General features: G+C 44.2%; 1 pseudogene; it reads right to left on the minus strand.

Moving 5' to 3' along the window:
• Positions 1-4,045: 4,045 nt before the first annotated feature.
• LOC124722317 lies at positions 4,046-4,163 on the minus strand (annotated as a pseudogene).
• Positions 4,164-24,077: the final 19,914 nt, after the last annotated feature.

The raw sequence follows: 24,077 nt of genomic DNA on the forward strand, positions 1-24,077 counted from the left end.
ATAAAGATGTACAAACACAGACACTTTAATCTGTACAGTAAGATCAACACGACGTACAGCACTTACACTTCTCACATATACAAAATATTTTAATTTTTGACTGGGACAATGTACTCAAAGAAGCATGACGTCCCAGAAATAAATCAATATGGTTCCAATGCCCCAGTTCCGACCAACGTGCACGGTAACTTTCCGTTGGTTGTAAGGCGTATGCCAGAATTGGTAAGGCGGTCCTAGTAATACCCAATTGGGATTCCCTGTTTCAGGGTGGCCGAGCGGTTCTAGGCGCTACAGTCTGTAACCGCGCGACCGCTACGGTCGCAGGCTCGGCTCCTGCCTCGGGCATGGGTGTGTCTTATGTTCTTAGGCTAGTTAGGTTTAAATAGTTCTAAGTTATAGGGGACTGATGACCTCAGAAGTTAAGTCGCATAGTGCTCAGAGCCATTTGAACCATTTTTTTTTTTTATTCCCTGTTTGCTCCACTATCAGCCTGCCTGACAACTGGCTGAGGAAAAGCGTGACCGTTTAAGGGGCTGGATCTCGAACAGCCCGCTACGCTCCGAGCAGTAGAGAACGAAAAGGGTAAAGAAAAAATTATATAAAAGAGTCTTCGTCAGCCTTCGATGGCGCGCCTGAAGATGACTGGCAGATTCTCAGTCGAAATATCGCGCCCGCGCGAAGTGGCCGCGCGGTTAGAGGCGCCGTGTCACAGATTGCGCGGCCCCTCCCGCCGGAGGTTCGAGTCCTCCCTCTGGCATGGGTGTGCGGGTTGTTCTTAGCATAAGGCAGTCTAAGTTAGTTTGCAGTAGTGTGCAAGTTAGGGACCGATGACCTCAGCAGTTTGATCCTTTAGGAAATCACAAACATTTGAACATTTTTGAAATATCATGGGATGAATTAAACGACGACCGGCTGCATGCCCGAGATTTGTTTGAACAAACAATACGTCTCGAAAACTTTTAAAAAATTTGCTCACTCAACCCTTAATTTCACACCAATAAACTTGTTTCGTCAATGAAAGCGTTCTTGTCTGCAACAATGTCACGTAATTGTTGTTGTGGTTTTCAGTCCAGAGACTGGTTTGATGCAGCTCTCCATGCTACTCTATCCTGTGCAACTTACTTCATCTCCAAGTAACTACTGCAACCTACAGCCTTCTGAATCTGTTTAGTGTATTCATCTCTTGGTCTCCCTATACGATTCATACCCTCCACGCTTCCCTCCATCACTAAATTGGTGATCCCTTGATGCCTCAGAACATGTCCTACTAACCGATGCCTTCTTCTAGCCAAGATGTGCCACAAACTCCTCTTCTCCCCGATTCTATTCAGTACCTCCTCATTAGTCACGTGATCTACCCATCTAATCTTCAGCATTCTTCTGTAGTACCACATGTCGAAAGTTTCTATTCTCTTCTTGTCCAAGCTATTTGTTGTCCATATTTCACATCCATACTTGTCTACACTCCATACAAATACTTTTATAAAAGACTTTCTGACACTTAAATCTAAACTCGATGTTAACAAATTTCTCTTCTTCAGAAACGCTTATCTTGCCATTGCTAGTCTACATTTTATATCCTTTCTACTTCGACACTCATCAGATATTTTACTCCCCAAATAGCAGAACTCATCGACTACTTTAAGTGTCTCATTTCCTAATCTAATTCCCTTAGCATCACCTGCTTTAATTAGAATTCATTCCATTATCCACGTTTTGCTTTTGTTAATGTTCACCTTATATCCGCCTTTCAAGACACTGTCCATTCCGTTTTCCGTTCAACTGCTCTTCCAGGTCCTTTGCTGCCTCTGACAGAATTACAATGTCATCGGCAAACCTCCAAGTTTTTGTTTCATCTCCATGGATTTTAATTCCTACTCCAAATTTTTCTTTTGTTTCCTTTACTGCTTTCTCAATATAAATATGGAATAACATCGGGGATAGGCTACAACCCTGTCTCACTCCCTTCCCAACCGCTGCTTCCTTTTCATGCCTCTCGATTTGTATAACTGCCATCTGGTTCTTGTACAAATTTTAAATAGCCTTTCGCTCCCTGTATTTGACCCCTGCTACCTTCAGAACTTGAAAGAGAGCATTCCAGTCAACATTGTCAAAAGCTTTCTCTAAGTCCACAAACGCAAGAAACGTAGGTTCGCCTTTCCTTAACCTATCTTCTAAGGTAAGTCGTAGGGTCAGTACTGCCTCACGTGTTCCAACATTTCTACGGAATCCGAACTGATCTTCCCCAAGGTCGGCTTCTACCTGTTTTCCCATTCGTCTGTAAAGAGTTCGTGAAAGTATTCTGCAGCCGTGACTTATTAAACTGATAGTCCGGTAATTTTCACACGTGTCAGCACCTTCTTTCTTTGGTAGTGGAATTATTATGTTCTTCTTGAAGTCTGACGGTATTTCGCCTGTCACGTAATTACTAGTCAGAAACAGCTTATGACTCCATGGATAACCTTCGCTATGGTATTTCCCACAGATAGAACAGCGCGTTTACAACTTGAACTATTACACCTTTCAGTATTGCGACTACATGGGCTGTGAATGATGTGAAGCAATGGTGATACACGTAACTCTTATTCATGATGTGACAGATATTCCATCGCACCATTATGATTAAAATTTTTATGATTTTCCTAAATCGCTTCAGGTGTATTTCCTTCATTTTTGTACAGATGCGTTCAATGATCCATCACTCATGACTTCACTGTGGCCAGTGTCTCACACCAACAAAAAGTTAAAATTTTAGTGGTCTACTTTGTGGAACAACATGATACGCCTTACAGCTTCGTTAATCAAATTAGGTTAAGCTGCTGTAAGCTTTATTATCTCTCAAAAGCAGCTGGAAGAGTTGCAACACCTCTTCCACCGTCTCGCCTTCGTTATTACTCGTACTCCTACCTCTCATTCCTTTTTTGTTGTTCCCGATTCCTTTTATCGCTGCAGCGCATCGGAACAGTATTCCGTGGCGGCATGAGGGAAAGGTTTATGGCGGCGAATACAAATTCAAATAAGAAGGCGGCGAGCTCGTGCGCATGCGCGCCTCCCCAGATACTAGAGGGCAGCCGGCGGGTTATTAGTGTTAATTTACTGCGCGGCGCGCTCGTAAAGCGGGCACGGCGCTTGCCCGTGTGTTGCCCAGGCGCCGAGGGGAGCTGGATGGTGAGGGGCAGGGGGAGGGGGGAGGCGTGCTTGCTTGCTATGCAAACAACGCTCATCACCCTCCCCGGGCAGCCGTCTCCCAGACAAAGTCATCCCACTTCACCGAGGCTACAGATGGAACAGAAAAGGAGAACTACAGTCGCCTCCGCAGACGTAAGTGGGCATTACGATACGGTTACGCCGAAAAGTGGACTGTCGGATATTTCTACATTTTATCAGCGATGATCCCCTCGCGAAGAAAGAGGCATGTGGATGATATTTACTGGGATGTCTTCCTCAATAATTATAGGGCTGAACAAAAATATGCAGCAGATCTCGAAATACGAGGGGTGTTCAATAAGTAATGGAACAGATTTTTTTTCCCCTGAAAGCAGGTTGGTTTTATTCAGGATTCCAATACACCATGTTGTTCCCCACTCGTTTAGCTACAAAAGCCTATTTTTCAACATTATCTCCGTTCGGTGCGACCGCCTTACGCCACCATACAGGGAGAGCCTGTATGCCCGCATGGTATCACTCTTCTGGTCGACGATGGAGCTAACGTCTTGCTGCATCAATAGCCTCCCCATTGTCCACGAACTGCTTCCCGTAATGTCCATCCTTCATTGGGCCAGACAGATGGAAGTCGGAAGGTGCGAATCGATCGAGGAGGCGCATTGGTTAGCACGGTGGACTCACTCTCGGGAGGAAAATGGTTCAGACCCGCGTCCTATCATCTAAAAAAAAGCACTCCGTCTTCAGGTCGCCAGTGGCCTACCGCGACCACCGACCGCCGTGTCATCCTCAAAGGAGGTCGTGGTATTCTTGACCGAAGCCGCTACTATTTGGTCGAGTAGCTCCTCAATTGGCATCACGAGGCTGAGTGCACTCCGAAAAATGGCAACAGCGCATGGCGGCCTGGATGGTCACCCATCCAAGTGCCGACCACGCCCGACAGCGCTTAACTTTGGTGATCTCACGGGAACTGGTGTATCCACTGCGGCAAGGCCGTTGCCGTCCTATCATCTCGATTTAGGTTTTCCGTGATTTCCCTAAATCGCTCCAGGCAAATGCCGCGATTGTTCCTTTCAAAGGGCTCGGCCAATTTCCCTCTCCATCCTTCCCATCCAAGCTTGTGCTCCATCTCTAATGACCTCGATGTCGACAGGACGTTAAAGCCAATCTTCCTGCCTTCCTTCCTTCTTCGAACAGTGCGAGATCCCGGCTGTATGGTGGATGAGAAAGAATACTCTAATGAAGTTTTGTGAGCCCCTGTCGGATGCGCCGACTTGTGCAAGGCATTAGATTTGTCAGGGAGAAGAAGAAGTTCGTTTGCATTTTTGTGGCGACGAACACGCTGAAGTCGTTTTTTTAATTCCGTAAGGATGTGTACGACCGGCCGGAACGCGAGAGATCGGACGGATTTGTGCGACATTGTTGTGATGGTTGGTTGGTTGGTTGTTTTGGGGAAAGAGACCAGACAGCGTAGTCATCGGTCTCATCGGATTAGGGAAGGATGGGGAAGGAAGTCGGCCGTGGCCTTTCAGAGGAACCATCCCGGCATTTGCCTGGAGTGATTTAGGGAAATCACGGAAAACCTAAATCAGGATGGCCGGACGCGGGATTGAACCATCGTCCTCCCGAATGCGAGTCCAGTGTCTAACCACTGCGCCACCTCGTTCGGACATTGTTGTGATGACGACAGAAGCCTTGCCCAGCGACTCACCGTGCTTTTGTTCACTGCCAGATTTCTGTAGACATTCAGCAGCCGCCTGTGAATATCTGCGATACTCTGGTTTTCCCGCCAAACGAAAGTCAACGATAGATCTCTTCTTCGAACGCACCTTCGTTAAAAACGCCATTTTGAAGGCTATCTACAGCGCCGCCACCTACCACAACTTCATGAAACTATAGGGTCTAAAGTGTGAATATTCCACGATGTTCCACAACAAATTCCGCATTATTTTCAACTGAAACGGGCCGAGAACAAAAGTATTGCATTACTTTTTGAACTCCCATCTTATTATTCTTCAGAAATTGCAGTGGATGGGATCCCATCTTACCCTTTCTGGCTAGGCGTAGGTTCAAAATATATATTTAAGGCTCAGCCGCCATTTGGCCATCTTCTTCTGTGCTGATGCACATACAGTGCCCGAACTCTCACGCAAAAAGCCGCGAGTAATGAGTATAATGGGCATGGGCACTATGAATATAGTGCGGGACAATAAGTTGGGAATTTGGGTCTCACGGGAGGCGTGCCAGCGAGCGGTAAGTCCCTGCAGTCGCACTATCCTCTATGTCCTCGGTGGCTCAGAAGGATAGAGCGCCTGCCATGTAAGCAGGAGATCCCGGGTTTATTTCGGTCAGAGAGCTGGTTGGCCTCTGTAATAAAAAAACAGCAGAAGGATCAACATATGAACATGACCGAATGTCAGCTGTGACGTCCGCACCGACCAAACACAACGATCAAAAACGAACCTGCCATGTAAGCAGGAAATCCCAGGTTCGAGTCCCGGTCGGGGCACATATTTTCAACTGTTCCCGTCGACTTATATCAACGCCTGTATGCAGCTGGGAGTATTCATTTAATTGTAATTTCAAAATATTATGCACTGAACAGGATCACACTTTCCGACGTGTCATATAACTTAAGATAGTTCACTTCCTGATACATACATAATGTACTGTTTTACAGCAGTCAGTTACCTCCAAGATTTTAGAAAAAGTTTTAACTCTGCAGTGGACTGTGTGCTGATTTGAAACTAACGGGCAGGCTAAAAGTGTTTGCCGGACTGGGACTCGAACCTAGATCCTTTGCCTCTCGCACGAACTGAGTTATTTAAGTACGACACACGATCTTTCATTATAGCTTTACTTCCCCCAGTACCTCTTCTCGTACCATACAAATTCCACAGAAGCCTTGCATTCCTTGTGGGACTAACGGTATTGGCGGAAGTGAGAGTGTTGAAACACGTTGTCAGTCGTGCTTGGATAGCTCAGACGGTGACAAACAGTTTTAATCTGCCGAAGTTTCATCACACCTAAATGAGCACCATTCATCATCATCATCATTTATTGTACATAACAGGCCATAAAGACCCATGACACAAAGTAAAAGAAATATTACAAACCAGAATAACACACTATACAAAGATCAATAACAGAATCAGTGACACAGAAAGAAGCATTGTCCTGATCACAGTTGCAGGTATTTCCGGCAGATGTTGTTCCACTTAAAAAAAAAAAAATGGTTCAAATGGCTCTGAGCACAATGGGACTTAACTGCTGAGATCATCAGTCCCCTAGAACTTAGAGCTACTTAAACCTAACTAACCTAAGGACATCACACACATCCATGCCCGAGGCAGGATTCGAACCTGCGACCGTTGCGGTCGCGCGGTTCCAGACTGTAGCGCCTAGAACCGCTCGGCCACCCCGGCAGGCGTTCCACTTTCTTCTGTCCATTGCATCTTGCAGAGATGCTGTTGGTTCTACCTTCTGAAACGTCCTGATCACCCTATCTTTCCACCTAGTCCTTGGAAGACCTCTTGGGCGTCTTCCAGTCAGTTGGGAATTGAACATTCGGTTGGGGATAGATTCTCCAGCTCTTAGGACATGCCCCAACCATGGAGTCGTCACCCTCTGATGATCCTACCAACGTCAGCTTTCCCAAAACGTTGGTTCAGGTCCTTTCTTTGCCTCCTTTCCCATCTTCCCTTTTCTCTGTTGAATGTAGGCCCATGGATCTTTCTGAGCACCTTCCTTTCAAATCGCTCTTCAAGTGTTTGTGAAGTCGCCCATGTCTCGCAGGCATATAACAGAACCGGTTTTACCAGCGCCATTTAATGTTTGATTTTGCTGTTTTGTGAGACCAAGTGTGACTTGAATTAAGTTATTGAGACTAAAGAAGGCACGATTAGCATTAATTATTCTCTGACGAATCTCTTTCTCAACCTCGCTTTTATTAGGTAGGATCGATCCCAGGTACTTAAATTTCTGTACTCGTTCAAAATTGTATCCATCGAAATTGATAGTGGTAGGGAAATCCTGCCGGCGTGAGATGATCATTTGGTTTTCTCGTCGTTGACAACTAATCCCACTTTCCCTGCCTCTTTCATGAACCTAGTGGTGTCAGACAATATCTGATTGAGTGAGTCTCCCATAATCACCAAAACATCGGCAAAGGCCAAGATTGTGTCAGTTCCAATCATATCCATCTCCCTGTCATTACCAAAATCACGTCGTACCTTTTCCAATGTAATCTTGAATAACTCTGGGGACAAAGGATCTCCTTGTCTCAAACCGTGTTGAACAGAGAAAGGCTCTGACATTTTGTTTCCAAACCATATTTGGCAGCTTGTATCCGTATAACATGCTTCAATCCCTTTGTTGTATTTTCTTGTGATGTCAAACTCTTGCATTATCCTCCATAATACCGTCCGATTAATGCTGCCGTAGGCCTGTCGGAAATCTATAAATGTGAAGTGTAATTCTCTATCAAATTCGTAGTACTTTGCCATTAGCTGTCGTAGCGTAAAGATGTGTTCTAAGGTTGAGCGTCCTGCCATAAATCCACATTGATATGGTCCTATGATCTCTTGTAGAGCAGGTGTCAGGCGACTAAGTAACAGGGAGTTAAGACTTTATAACCTATCCCAAGTAGCGAGATTCCTCGATAATTGTCTACTTTTGTGGCATCTCCTTTTTTAAAAGTTTGGCATACAATTGCTCTCTTCCATCCATTCGGGATCTCCTCTGATGACCAGATTTTGACAATAAGCTGTCTTAGCGTCTCCAATAAAACTTCCCCTCAGTTTCTAACCAGTTTTGCACTAATACCACTACCACTTGGTGCTGTCTTGTTTTTGAGTGACTCTACAGTTGTTCTCATCTCTTCCATTGAAGGTTTAGGTACTTCCCCTTCCTCTGTATTTAATTCCCATTCTTGTTCTATACTTCCTTCTGGAGTTTCTACATTTAGCAATTTTCTGAAATGCTTTCCAGACTGATCTGCTTGCTCCATAGGAGGTACCACATTCCCTTCTTCATCTGTTAGGATTAAAGTTTGCTGTTTATAATGGCCTCGAGCAAAACCTCCCAACTTGAAAAAGTAGTGCGGTGTTTTCTTCGATTCCTCAACTGCCACCAATGGTTTCTTGCCATGTTCTCTTTTCTTCCTTCTAATGAGCCTATCTGTCAGTCGTCTCACTTCTGAGTATGTTGCTTGTGTGTCTTCTGACGGGTGATTTAACCACTCTAATCTCGTCTCCATTCGATCTTTAACAGGCGATTGGCATTCATCATCAAACCATGGTTTGTTTTTGGATTTAGGTTGTCGTCCCAGTTCTTTCTTTGCACTCTGCATAAACACCTCCTTTAACTGTGTCCATATTCCTTCTACATTATCCGGGGCCTCTGTTGACATAAGCAGCTTGTGAGTATTATGGTATCGCTGTCTTACTTCCTCATTTGCAAGTTTGTCCTTATTATGACAAATGACCACCATTGTTAAACCAAATTAAAAAACAGACGTCAGCTCAAAGAAATTCGACCGCAGCTCGGGGTCTAGTGGCTAGCGTTGCTACCCCTGGATCACCGGGTCCCGGGTTCGATTCCCGGCCGGGTCGGGGATTTTCTCCGCCCAGGGACTGGGTGTCTGTGTTGTCCTCATCATCTCATCATCATACGGGAAGTGGAAAGATTGGAACTGGAAAGATTGAGAACTTGTAAGGGCATTGATGACCTCGATGTTGAGCGCCCCACGAACCATCAATATCATCAGAAATTCAGCCCATTTTAACGCTTTTCAGGTGTAACGCCGGATATTGTCAAGGAAACAGTACAATATTTCAACGAGGCAGCAGCTTGTCATCGTTAGGTTCGATTGAGGAGCAGCTGTAATGGCGAGTCAGTTTATATGCTAGGTACCTAGCTCGCACGATGAAAGCAAAGTCGTCTCCCTGATTGAAACATTGTGTAGTTTGCACTACAGCAGACAGGACTACGCCTGAGACGTTTTTAAGTGGTGATTACATCGGCAAAGCCTCAGACAGCCTCTCTTTGCTATTCACAGGACTGTATGCACTGCAAATCTTATCTCAATACAAGCGTCCCCAGAGCTGGTAGGCATTGCTGTAATCAATTCTGTCAGATTTTTTTTCTAATTGATCGACTTGTATTAATGGACTACACGTCAGTCTGTGGTACAATATGGATTAACGTTTTCTTTCCAATCGAAGAGAAATCTTTAACTATAAGCAGACATATTCTCTATTCAGAAAAATGCTGGTAGGAAGAAAACCATAATAGAAGAGTATAAAATGGCTGCAAGATCTACATTATCCGCGTCTTATTTAAGGTGCAATTCGACGACGTAGCGGAGTTTTCATCTAGTAAATTCACTGAAAGAGCTGCTCACAGTAAGCAAGAGATAAAGTATTAACTCATGCAATAAACGTTCAATACTGGGGTCATTTCGGTGACGAACTAATTGAGTTATTGTCTTGTCACAGATACCAAATTTTCCTTGTTATCTATCTCTTCCTTTCCCTCGTCGTGGATTTATAATGTTCGATGTCATTGCGAAAGTGTAGAGTGCTTCGTATGCCATGATGATGAAGTCATTCGTTTCATCTGAAATTGAGCCACTGCCATTTTTCTTCTAGGAACATCGTGGATGTAATAGTTTGTCCATGAAAAAGAAGGACGCTAAAAACCTTTCTTATTAATGGTCCCGTATCTTCAGCATATGTTTCAACAAACTTTGAAGCAGTCAAATTTTAACCTATTCGGACCAAAAGGGCAGCTCTAAGCTTGTTGGGTAGGAGAGGTTTTGGGACAAGAAATGGTTAAATAGTACTTTAAAAGGACTTGTCTATTGTACTAAACACCAAAGACCATGAATTTCAATATTACAACTTCCCGTAGTCTCTTTTAATTAAAACAGTGCATTCATTCAATTCAACTACAAAACCACGACAGTTTAATTAACCTTTTTAAATTGAAGAAAAAACTTGCAATGAATCAAAACATCAAAACCTTTCGTATCTTTAGAGTTCACTAAGTAAAACTTTACAAAAATTTAAAGAAGGACACCAAGACATTTCAAAATTTAGAAGATTAAAATAACTTGAAAGATAAGCCACGAAATCTTAAAACTAGGCCAACCACTTTGACAGGTACGTGGAAGGTAAGGCTGCACGAATGAGGCCATTTTCATTGCAGCATTGAGCCACCTGCTCACAACACTTACACATGCCATCTTTGTGGTCTCGCGTCCGTCGGCCGTCGTAATTTAAAATATATATTATTATTGTTATTATTATTTTTTGATTGTTGCCGACTTACGTGGTGGGCCTTAATAAAAATGATATTTAAGTTGAACAATGTAATAAACTTTTCATATTAATTTCCTCGGCTAGTCAGTTCACTTTAAAGCAAAAGATCTTTAGTTTTTACTCACAATCGCGGCCCACACACGCGCGAGAGTATTTTTCTTACCTCCGTTAAGCATTGTATTGCAGTCAGAGTCCTGGCTCTGGGTCTCGGCTATGGTACTGAAAATAAGAATCTTAAAGCTAAGTATTTCTGCAACTTCGTGCGGCTGTGGAGAAAAATTAATATTATGCTAATAGCGGGCGAGTTTTCCGCTTCCGCTAATTTTTCATAAGTTAATATCGCCACGTAATGGCGTCGTTGGCTGCATCGGCCGCTGCGATTGTTGAACTGTAAATTACTTGAATGCAGGTTAATTCAAGGAAGGCGGACATGAAATCGGGATCACCTCTTACAAATTAAAAGTGCACAATAATATTAAATCGGTATATTATATGCTTAACTCATACAAATATGCTTACATTTGTCAGCACACGCAAGATGTCCCTCTAGACACATTCAAGACAAAAGAAGACGTGAAGTCGACTAAAAAAATTAACAAAAGAGTGTATCTTGTCACCTCTTTAGATCATTTTGTCATAAATTATTTCTTTGCAATCTAAACCTACACAGAGAAATTATTATTTTACGGCTACATGATAAAAAAATTGGCACTGGGGACGCTATAGTGGCTGCAAGTTGGACTTACATCAGTTTAATAGCACAGATTTCAGCACATAGCAATAGTCATCAACATAAATGCTGTTGAGCACTTACAATAACGAGGAAACCTGAATGAGTATAGAATCTTTTAATACTTAAAACCACCATGGCCTGGCATAATTGATTGATACCCGCTACATTCAGTTTCAAACAAAGAATTTAAGTCAAGGAGAATGTTTATTAATAAATTAGAAAAGGAGCCCTGAATTAAGTATAATGATCAATTTAATCGCCAGAAGTATCTTGTGTGTTACCAGTGCTTTAATCAAAGTTGTACCAAATAGTTATAGCAATTACAAATATCATATTAGCTGTAACCTATGGCTGCCACCGCAGTTTAGTACCCACAGTAATTCACAAAACTGTCACAGTCACAACTAGAAAATTTAAGTATTGTTAAATAGTACCTAAATCACTAGTTACCCCATCCTCTTTAAAACTAAAGAATGGCCTTTCTCTCACAATAGTATGCGACCACTAAACCCGTCACTTAACTAAAAAAAAAAACTCTGGCTCTGATAACCACGATGGCAGTCGTCGCACAGGTTAACTAGAACACATAGATTTAGAACGGGGTGAATGCATACCAATAATCAAACTCTTACTCTGTCCTCCACTGGTTGTGCAGTAATTCTATTCCCATAGACATCAGCACATTTAGAGGCCCATCCAAAGCTGGCCGCATTCCCCCACTATCGGCAATGACTTCTAAAAGCTGAATCTGGAACAGTGCCTTCAATAGAGAACAAACATCAGTTACATTTGCTGACAATCTCAATCCAAGACACGGGAACACTGTATACTTCGTTCCGCCTGACAGAGCCAAACACCGGCACACGCAACCACGAGTCGACACTAGGTATCACAAATGGAGCGAGTGCGAGGCCAATATTGCGGGTTGCGTACTTCACAAATCAAGGCGCCGCTGTTACACCAGCGCTAATGGGTTGCTTTCGTTCCCGCTGTAGTTCCGCGAGTGTGACGAGTCTGAGAACTGTGGCGCTGCGGTCGCTTCATGGTCGTTCTCTCTTACTGAAGATTGCAGGAGCGTAAACCTAGTCGTGAGTTGGTGAGAATTCGAGTGCTTGAACTTGCTGTTGTAATGTAACACCACAGGGCGAAATGACCGATTGTCGGGATGAGGTGCCCTCTGACGAAGCTGTGTGAGACTGCACGGGGTGTAAGACGAAAATTAAGCGAGGCAAAGTACACAACTGCAAATGTGTTCCATTAGGAGACGAGTTATATCTGAAGAAGTTTGGCGCTACAGTCCACGCTTCAGTCGAAAATCATACGAATTTCTTTGGGTGGAAACAAAATGGTTGTATTCTGGTTTACTGCACCTCTACCATGAGCAAACATGTGCTGCGTCAGACGAAAACTGGGAACATAGCAACTTAACTGTTATATATCGGTGGCAAAAGAAAAAAACTGCGCTGTTTCTGTATTCATTTAGTCATGGAAACTTGCGTTTATGGGCTTACAGCGAGTTGTGTAGCTTACCATTCATTTCTGTGACTTCTGGCTCTGGGGAAATAGAAAAGAACGCGTTTACCAGGGGCACCATCTGTGTCTATCCGTTAGTATGCAAGAACAAATTGCTCATATTCCACTGGAACTGCTGCGAGCAACTGTTGATCACGTCGTTTTAAGGATGCAGCGTCTCGTCGACGTGTCCGATTCTCTTACGGAACCAGCTGTGTAAGCAGCAGTTAATAATAAAATGAACATTATGCCTTTATCAGTTGTTTTACCTGTTCTGCCCACATCCCGTTTCTGATCCACTGCATGTGGAAACATTTCTGTACGTCTTTCTTGCCTTCACAGCGCCAGATTTTCACCTGATGACCAAAACTGGAACTAATTTTCTTCCAGAGTGAATCGGTTCCGCAGTACCGCTTTAGAATATCTATCAAGCTACGCCGTCATACGATAATTAATATCCACATTGGACCTCTGTGAGTAGTTGCATTTTAGTTATAACCAACCAGTATATTGAAATGATGGCAGAATGTTCCTTACACCTTTCGTGGCCCCTGCTTCTCAATCTCCATAAGTAACCATGTTCCACGGAGATACCATTTGAAAATTTGATTAAGTTTCTTGAACTGATGGCACAGTGCGCCTTACCCTTTAAAACTTTGTAATGATCCATAGTATCGGCCTGTTTTATCCTCGCCATGTGTTTGACTAAACTGCGTAGGAATGAAGAGACAGTTACGGACAATGATTGATAGACTCCCCGTGAAATTTTCTGTATGATACATAGTTTATTAATATTTTTTTATTTCAGTCATGACGGGCACCCTTAATTTACGTTATTCTCGATCTCTGTGTCAGCCTGTAATATTACTCCTGCAGCGAGCCGCTGCTCAGATAACCGACCTACTGCTCGAAACAATACCGTAATGTAAGAGCGTTAGTAATTAATAAAAAAATCAGATTAAAGAAAAAAATCAAAGCGGCCAATTATGACAAAGAACGTCACTCGTTGGCTCAAACTCAATTTCCTGTCGAGAGTGTGTGATGGTTCTGTTAGGCCACTGACAAACCTGCACCTTTTCTCATAGCTGTAAAAGTGATCACATCTGCGGAAGCAGATTGTGAGCGGGAGCTATAGCGAAAGTGTTCGCCGAAGGATCCGCCTGGTGCGAGCCGGAAGTATTGAATGTCAGCGCCGCCTGCTGCATTAAGCCCGCGCTGTCGGCAGAGAACCGGCTGGTGGACCGGCGGGCGCCTCGTGGACCTCCCCCACTGACCGGACTGCGGTCACCCACCAGGCCCGCAACGCGACACCCGCCTTGCGGTACTCTACCTCGTGGGAAAAGATCCCCATCGGCCGATGCGCCTGTCTCCATTCTCGAAACAGGACGCAACGCTTTCATCATTTGTGCGGAGCAAAAATACCAACGCTCCGTCTGGGCTACAGAGTGCGCTTTCTCCTGCTCATGTTCGTTTGCAACAGCAAGGGAATGGGGCTTATCGTAGAGTGGCTTTCAAAGCTGGCGTGAGTCTATGCTGTGATTAAAGTCAACCCATCTAGAACCGTTCTGCCGTTTATGTTTTGAGAGGTGGCAAGCCTTTACGAGGCACACAATGACTTACCCCCTCTCATATTTATATCTTCCTCTGAGTAATTCGATTTGGGGAAGTATAGCCGAGTATGGTCATTACAAGGCTAGTGTTGAGAAGTCAGAAGATATGAATATTTTCCTCTCTAATTGCATGCGGTGTAAAGTTGCTGTTCCTTCACACGCGGACTTCCCACGCAACGTCTCTCGTCACCCGGGTGGTCCGTTGACTGGCGGGTTCAGCTGATCTTGAAAGGGTTATGCCGACAGGTGTGAGGGAGTCGAGTGGATGCTCTCCAGACGCCGACATTGTCATAAGAACGGGGGCGACACGCCTACAGGGGCCTGAAGGAGCGGCTGGGGTTAGAGATTCCGTTACTTCGCAGAAACTTAGTGAAAACACTTTCATCTACATTTATACTCCGCAAGCCACACAACAGTGTGTGGCGGAGGGCACTTTACGTGCCACTGTCAATACCTCCCTTTCCTGTTCCAGTAGCGTATGGTTCGCGGGAAGAACGACTGTCTGAAAGCCTCCGTGCGCGCTCTAATCTCTCTAATTTTACATTCGTGACTTCCTCGGGAGGTATAAGTAGGGGGAAGCAATATATTCGATACCTCATCCAGAAACGCACCCTCTCGAAACCTGGCGAGCAATCTACACCGCGATGCAGAGCGCCTCTCTTGCAGAGTCTGCCACTTGAGTTTATTAAACATCTCCGTAACGCTATCACGGTTACCAAATAACCCTGTGACGAAACGCGCCGCTCTTCTTTGGATCTTCTCTATCTCCTCCGTCAAACCGATCTGGTACGGATCCCACACTGATGAGCAATACTCAAGTATAGGTCGAACGAGTGTTTTGTAAGCCACCTCCTTTCTTGATGGACTACATTTTCTAAGCACTCTTCCAATGAATCTCAACCTGGTACCCGCCTTACCAACAATTAATTTTATATGATCATTCCACTTCAAATCGTTCCGCACGCATACTCCCAGATATTTTACGGAAGTAACTGCTACCACTGTTTGTTCCGCTATCATATAATCATACAATAAAGGATCCTTCTTTCTATGTATTCGCAATACATTACATTTGTCTATGTTAAGGGACAGTTGCCACTCCCAGCACCAAGTGCCTATCCGCTGCAGATCTTCCTGCATTTCGCTACAATTTTCTAATGCTGCAACTTCTCTGTATACTACAGCATCATCCGCGGAAAGCCGCATGGAACTTCCGACACTATCTACTAGGTCATTTATATATATTGTGAAAAGCAATGGTCCCATAACACTCCCCTGTGGCGCGCCAGAGGTTACTTTAACGTCTGTAGACGTCTCTCCATTGATAACAACATGCTGTGTTCTGTTTGCTAAAAACACTTCAATCCAGCCACACAGCTGGTCTGATATTCCGTAGGCTCTTACTTTGTTTATCAGGCGACAGTGCGGAACTGTATCGAACGTCTTCCGAAAGTCAAGAAAAATAGCATCTACCTGGGAGCCTGTATCTAATATTTTCTGGGTCTCATGAACAAATAAAGCGAGTTGGGTCTCACACGATCGCTGTTTCCGGAATCCATGTTGATTCCTACATAGTAGAATCTGGGTTTCCAAAAACGACATGATACTCGAGCAAAAAACATGTTCTAAAATTCTACAACAGATCGACGTCAGAGATAAAGGTCTATAGTTTTGCGCATCTGCTCGACGACCCTTCTTGAAGACTGGGACTACCTGTGCTCTTTTCCAATCATTTGGAACCCTCCGTTCCTCCAGAGACTTGCAGTACACGGCTGTTAGAAGGGGGGCAAGTTCTTTCGCGTACTCTGTGTACAATCGAATTGGTATCCCGTCAGGTCCAGTTGACTTTCCTCTATTGAGTGATTCCAGTTGCTTTTCTATTCCTTGGACACTTATTTCGATGTCAGCCATTTTTTCGTTTGTGCGAGGATTTAGAGAAGGAACTGCAGTGCGGTCTTCCTCTGTGAAACAGCTTTGGAAAAAGGTGTTTAATATTTCAGCTTTACGCGTGTCATCCTCTGTTTCAATGCCATCATCATCCCGGGGTGTCTGGATATGCTGTTTCGAGCCACTTACTGATTTAACGTAAGACCAGAACTTCCTAGGATTTTCTGTCAAGTCGGTACATAGAATTTTACTTTCGAATTCACTGAACGCTTCACGCATAGCCCTCCTTACGCTAACTTTGACATCGTTTAGCTTCTGTTTGTCTGAGAGGTTTTGGCTGCGTTTAAACTTAGGGTGAAGCTCTCTTTGCTTTCGCAGTAGTTTCCTAACTTTGTTGTTGTACCACGGTGGGTTTTTCCCGTCCCTCACAGTTTTACTCGGCACGTACCTGTCTAAAACGCATTTTACGATTGCCTTGAACTTTTTCCATAAACACTAAACATTGGCAGTGCCGGAACAGAAATTTTCGTTTTGATCTGGTAGGTAGTCTGAAATCTGCCGTCTATTACTCTTGCTAAACAGATAAACCTTCCTCCCTTTTTTTATATTCCTATTAACTTCCATATTCAGGGATGCTGCAACGGCCTTATGATCACTGATTCCCTGTTCTGCACTTAAAGAGTCGAAAAGTTCGGGTCTGTTTGTTATCAGTAGGTCCAAGATGTTATCTCCACGAGTCGGTTTTCTGTTTAATTGCTCGAGGTAATTTTCGGATAGTGCACTCAGTATAATGTCACTCGATGCTCTGTCCCTACCACCCGTCCTAAACATCTGAGTGTCCCAGTCTATATCTGGTAAATTGAAATCTCCACCTAAGACTATAACATGCTGAGAAAATTTATGTGAAATGTATTCCAAATTTTCTCTCAGTTGTTCTGCCACTAATGCTGCTGAGTCGGGAGGTCGGTAAAAGGAGCCAATTATTAACCTAGCTCGGTTGTTGAGTGTAACCTCCACCCATAATAATTCACAGGAACTATCCACTTCTACTTCACTACAGGATAAACTACTACTAACAGCGACGAACACTTCACCACCGGTTGCATGCAATCTATCCTTTCTAAACACCGTCTGTACCTTTGTAAAAATTTCGGCAGAATTTATCTCTGGCTTAAGCCAGCTTTCTGTACCTATAACGATTTCAGATTCGGTGCTTTCTATCAGCGCTTGAAGTTCTGGTACTTTACCAACGCAGCTTCGACAGTTGACAATTACAATACCGATTGCTGCTTGGTCCCCGCATGTCCTGACTTTGCCCCGCACCCGTTGAGGCTGTTGCCCTTTCTGTACTTGCCCAAGGCCATCTAACCTAAAAAACCGCCCAGCCCACGCCACACAACCCCTGCTACCCGTGTAGCCGCTTGTTGCGTGTAGTGGACTCCTGACCTACGGGCTACCAGCGAGGCGTGGGAATGACTTGTGTTCCCAGGCAGTCTTGGTGGGCAAATTTCCTCGTTTTCTGCAAAATCATAACTGTGATTGGCTTGCCCAGGGGATAGCTCCGTGACGTAGCAAAATCGGCGCAGAAATTGGAGCCAAGTATCTCCATTGGTGGAATAGTAGTGCTTCGGCAATAGAGTGAAATTTTCCACCGGTTTTCGAGTTGCTGATTGGCACGTTTAACCACGGCCACTGTGGTGGGGGCGGTAATGTTCTGTGTTCGGCTTGTACGAGTGCTCTTGGTGGAGTCGGCTCTCGCCTTTCGGTCGGAGTAGGTTACAAGACTGAGCTCTCGCTGCTCTGGACAGCCTACCTTCCGTTGGTTGTCTAACATACTTTCATTTAATTGTAACTGTTTGACGAAGTTGCTTTCCGTTTACAATTGGCAATTGAGCGTTCTGCGTACAAGCTGCCTATGTTGTCCGTCTTGAGTAGTTTTGGCTTAAGTTGACAGTATCGGAGTTACTGTTTGACTTCGCTTGTTAAAATCAATCACTGTTCCGTCACTAATTGTGTGGAGAGCCTTCTTCGTCTCCCTCAGAGGCGCATTTGTGTTGCTAGGAAGTCTTTAGTTTGGAACAACAAGACCAGGATAATTTGTTTCGGGCTATACTCCCGACATCATCATCACCACGACGGGCCGTCGAAGCAACCAGCCATCGCCTCCGGTACGCCAGATCGTGTCCTTCCATTTAAGAAGACAGCTTGGTAATGTATGTCCGTAGCATCGGCAGATTAGGGAATTTTGATATGTGATAATCAGAGCTCAGCAGAGCGCGACTGTTTTCGTCTTTTCTAACGTGGTTCTGTCTTGGGTGTTCATTGTCTGAGTTCTCACTACTGTAGCAGCAGTTAATGTTGGGTTGTCTCTTTCTCTTAAGATTTGAGGTGCAAGGAATTGGCTCCACATACCACTTGGTCATAAATGTCACAATCTAGTTTATGGACAACTTCACCTTCACAGCATTTATTTGAGTATCCAATTTGACGTATTGTAAATGTTTCATGTGTTTTTTTTATTATTTTGAGTTTAGTCATAATAAATCAAATTGTTATTTTGGAGAGAGCTTTCATTCTGTAGATCGGCAGAGCAACCATTTCATTTCTCGCTACGTTAATGAAACTTTCCTTTATCAAATTAATTTCTATCAAATTAAATTATTGCAAGTGCCAAACTCTTTTCTCATCCACTTGCATGGTCGATTACGGTCAGTTCGCGTTTTTTCTTAATCCATGTGCAACATCAAAAGCCGAAGTTAGAAAAGGGGGGGCGGGGGCTTAGAGCATCATTTCCATATGAAAATTCTAGAATAATTTAGTGATAAATATACTGCTAGCCCCGGTACCTCGCAGTTTCTCTCATTTATCTGGCTTCTTATCATTTTCCCAATTATTCGTTGGAAATAATCCAGTTTTTGTCTTCCCCAAAGTTTTTGCCCTCTACAGCTTCCACTAATACGATGGATGTTATTATCTGATGGCTGAACACACGTCCTGTTATCGCATCCCTTCTTCTGTCAGCGTTTTCCATGTGTTCATTTGTTTACCGATTCTGCGGAGAATCTCATCGTTTCTCATTAGTCCACTTAATTTCCAGTCTTCAGCATCACATTTCAAACGCCCCGAACATTCTGCCAGCAGTCTATGATTCTCTTCCACGCAATGCTGCGCCCAGACGTTCATTTTCAGAAATTTCTCCCTGAAAGTATCTACGTTTGATGACAGTAGACTTGTTTTAGAGGGGAATGCTCTCTTTGCTTGTGCTAATTTGCGTCTTACACCCCCATCACTTCATCCTTTATTTCGGCTCCAAGCCAGCACAATTCCATCACAGCATCCCATTTCTGTTACTCTTCATTTATTTCGTCTTTCTTTAGTTTAATCTCAATCCATCTTCTGTGTTCATTACACTGTTTATTCCGGTCAGCACGTCTGTAGTTCTTCCTCACTTTCACAAATGTAGCAATGTCAACAGGGAATCTTACCGTGAATTTTTTTCCACTCCTGAACGTTTCTTTTCTCTGCTTATCAAACGGAATTATTTCGGTGTATTTCGGACGCTACGCATTCTGCAGGTTTCGTGTGGTGTTTCTTCCTCTCTTAAGCTAAAAATATGGGCTCTGTTGTCCGTCAGTATAGCAAAACAACATTAACTCACGAGCGAAGCGATGCGCTGATTAGACAGCAGGAGGCCGTATTCGGGAGGTCGTTGGTTAAAACTCCCATCCATCCGCACATAGTATTTCCGTGGATTCGTTAAATAACAAAAGGCAAATGTAGGTTTTTACTGTAAAGCACACGGCCAATTTCCTTGCCCAGTCCGAGCTTGTGATTCCACTATAATGACTTTGTCCCCGACGATACATTGTACCTAACCTTCACTCATTTTTAATATATTAAAAAAAAAAGATGCACCACGGTGGAATTATCCGAATGGGACGGAAATCAATAGATGTAACGTACATGTACAGACAGACAAATGATTTCATTTTAAGATAAAGTTGGATGATTTGTTCAACAGAAAGCGCTCCACAAATTGATCAAGTCAGTAACGCGTTGGTCTACTCTTTGGCTCTTATGCAAACAGTTACTCAGATTAGCATTGATTCACAGAGTTCGTGGATGCCCTCCTGAAGGATATCGTGCCAATTTCTGTCCAATTGGCGCGTCAAATCGTCAAAATCCCTAGCTGGTTGGAGGGCCCTGCCCACAATAGTGCAAACGTTCTCAGTTGGGAAGAGATACGGAGACCTCGCTGGTCGAGGTGGTGTTTTGCAAGCACAAAGACAAGCAGCAGAAACTCTCGCCATATGTTGACAGGCATTATCCAGCTGAAATGTAAGCCCAGAATGACTTGTCATACTGGGCAACAAAACGGGGCGTAGAATATCATTGACTTACCGCCGTGCTGTAAGGGCACCGCGGATGACAACCAAAGGGGTCCAGCTGTGGAATGAAACGGCACCCCAGACCATCACTCCTGGTTATCGGTCCATATGGTGGGTGACACTCAGGTTGGTATCCCATCGCTGCCCGGGGCGTCTAGAGACGCGTCTTCGCTGGTCACCGAGGCCTGGAATTTCATTGACTGGATTAGAATTGTCTTCAGTGGCGAGTCCTCCTTTGAACTGAGCCCCGATGACAAGCAAGGCGTGTCTGGAGACATAATTAGGATTACGAATAAATTAAATTGGAACGATCACATACATTATGTTGTGAGGAAAGCGCACCGAAGACTGCAGTTTACTGGCGGAACACGAAGGAAATGCAACAAGTCTGCTAAATAGACTACTACTCCTGTCCGTCCTCTTTTGGAAAGGTGTATTTTCATACAATGTAGGCTTTCACCCCTGGTGTTGTCTTCAGTTAAAACTTCCGGGCTGAGAGGCCGTGGTCGATGTATAAAATTTCCACCTAACGTTTCGTCTCCATCTGCAGGAGACATCTTCTGAGGTCGTCCGGCTACTGCCACTGAGGCTCCAGATACTCTCGCATTTATAGAGCGCATAAAGGGCACCACCATTCGTCACGTGATGCCGACGGTATGCCTATCTTTGGAAGGCGTCATCATTCTCTGTTAGGAGTAATCGAATGTCTGGCGCAATGTCGAAATCCATACTTTGTCCAACTTTAAAACTTCCTCATTTCTATTAAAATTATTATGGTGTTTGTGAATCTCTATTGCTTCTCTGTAAATGCGCGCATGATAATGGGCCACAAGGTATATAGACAGTCACTCACACGGATCGATACCTCCACAGGGAATCAAACCATCATACTAGGCAAAAAAGAGGTGTCATGAAAACCTTGGTGAACAGAGCCAACAAAATCTGCGAACCGGCTTACTTGCAAGATGAACTAAATCACTTACGGTCAGCCTTCATGAAAAACGGGTATACCAGCAAGGAAATTGATCGAGCCCTCCATCAAAGAAGCCAGAAGTCCAGAGCAACAACGGTCACTTACTGGAAATTAAATAATAATGCTCTTACGATGTTCCGCCGTATTTCTACTCTCTTTGCCAGAAAAGTCACGGACCATATCGGGAAAATTCTGGCCAAGTATGGGATCAAAACAATCTTCAGACCCACCAAGAAGATTAAGGAATATTTAAGAACTACAAAAGACGCCCGACACCCCCTAGCAACACCTGGGGTATACAAAATTGCATGCAGTTGTGAACAGGTGTATACTGGAACAACGAAAAGAAGCGTAAACACCCGCTCAGCCGAACATAAAAGAAACTGTCGCTTAGGACACATCGAAAAATCGGTGGTAGCTGAGCATGTTTTTCGAGATGGGAACCACGAAATTAAATTTAATGAGACAAGCGTTGTAGCACGAACATCCCATTATCATGCGCGCATGTATAGAGAAGCAATAGAGTTTCACAAACACCATAATAATTTTAATAGAAAAGAGGAAGTTTTAAAGTTGGACAAAATATGGATGTCGACGTTGCGCCAGCAGAATGACAATCGATTACTCTTGATCGAGAATGATGACGCCTTCCAAAGATAGGCATACTGTCGGCATCACGTGACGAATAGTGGTGCCCTCTATGCGCTCTATAAATGCGAGAGTATCTGGAGCCTCAGTGGCAGTAGCCGGACGACCTCAGAAGATGTCTCCCGCAGATGGAGACGAAACATTAGGTGGAAATTTTATACATCGACCACAGCCTCTCAGCCCGGAAGTTTTAACTGAAGAAAGGCGTTTTTTGTTGAGGCGCGATCTCCTCATGAAATTTCCATCACCAACTTTCTCCTCAGAGTGTGAAAATATTTTCTTGGCATCCACCTACGTAGGAGAAATGGTCATAGTAATAAAATAAATCAGAGCTCGCGCGGATAGATTTGTCTTTGTTTCCCCCGCGCGCAGTTAGAGGGTGGAACGATAGGTAAAAAGCTTGAAGTTGGATCAATGAGTCCTCGGCCAGGCATGTAATTGTGAACTACAAAGGAGTCACGTATAGATATAGACGAACCGTATGGTGACGGTGCAGAAATTGATTGCGGTGTTTGTTGTCCAATCCGGTGATCAGTCGTGGGAGTCTTTTGAGAGCAGTCAGGTTGCTACAAGACATGAAGTTGTGGTACAGTGGATGTGGCTAATTTAACCCTGTCTCGCGGGTTATTTAACCCGATGGTATATGTGTAGCAGGGCACAGGAATTGTGCAGATGCGCCAGCAAATGTTTCGGCTGGAGCCTGCGGAGCGGTACGTCGCGTGATCTGGCTCGCGCATCGCACGGTGCTCAGAGTTCGTGGGCTCTGGCCACGGCCACGATGGGACTTCACCAGACGCTGCAGATCTTCGAGTCGGCGGACGGGGAGGGACATTTCAACATTAGCTACGCTACCACAGCACTGATTCAAGACACACCATTACGAGAAAAAATGAGAATAGAACAATTCTGATCAAAAGACAATGTTCATGAACGTGTCACATCTATCAAGACGTGACTGAAACCCGTTTACGATTAAGTGGGCTCTAATCTCGTAGCAACAGGTAACAGATTTGAAAAGGAACTGATTGTGGCCGTTGCTCTTACGGTGCTTCGTCGTATTTATACTCTCTTTGTCAGAAAGTTCCAGGACAGGTTTTTTAAAATAAATAGAAAATTGCGCTTACCAAGTAATGATTCTAGCTTATATCGAGGCAGTCGCCTTGGTTATCTCTACACAGTTGGCAACGTTCTGGAGGCCTTGGAAGCAAGCAGGGAAATTTTCATCTGCGATGCTTGTAAGCTCTTTTGTCGCAGCCTGATGGGTGTCTGCGATATCTTGATGTTTTGCTTTTAGTCACCTTTCCACTCATGGAAACAAGAAAAACATTGCAAGGTGAGAGGTCGGGAGAATATGGCAGATGAGAATAACAGAATGTATGCCCAGATACTCGGCAACAGATAAAACAGTATGGGATCTTGCATTGTCGTACAGTAAGAAGCAGTCCTGAGAATGCCAAAAATGAGAATGGCAATGTCAGATTGCTTGTTTCAAACGTTTCAAGACTTCGATGTAAAGTCGCTGTTTGGCCTAGAGGAACATTCGACGAACTTTAACAGTAAGACTGAACGTATCTCATAATTCGACTTTTTTTCTTTTTCCTCGATTGCATATGACAATTTACCTTTTCGTCTGCCTAGAAGTGGGTAATGTCATTCACAGCAACCGTCAGCTATCGATAGTATTTAATGAAGTGCGGTGGCCGTGCGGTTCTGGTCGGGACTGGTACGGTCGGAGGTTCGAATCCTGCCTCGGGCAGGGATGTGTGTGATGTCCTTAGGTTGGTTAGGTTTAAGTAGTTCTAAGTTCTAGGGGACTGATGACCTAAGATGTTAAGTTCCATA

Source organism: Schistocerca piceifrons, chromosome 1 (assembly GCF_021461385.2).
Source record: "Schistocerca piceifrons isolate TAMUIC-IGC-003096 chromosome 1, iqSchPice1.1, whole genome shotgun sequence".
Lineage (NCBI taxonomy): Eukaryota > Metazoa > Arthropoda > Insecta > Orthoptera > Acrididae > Schistocerca > Schistocerca piceifrons.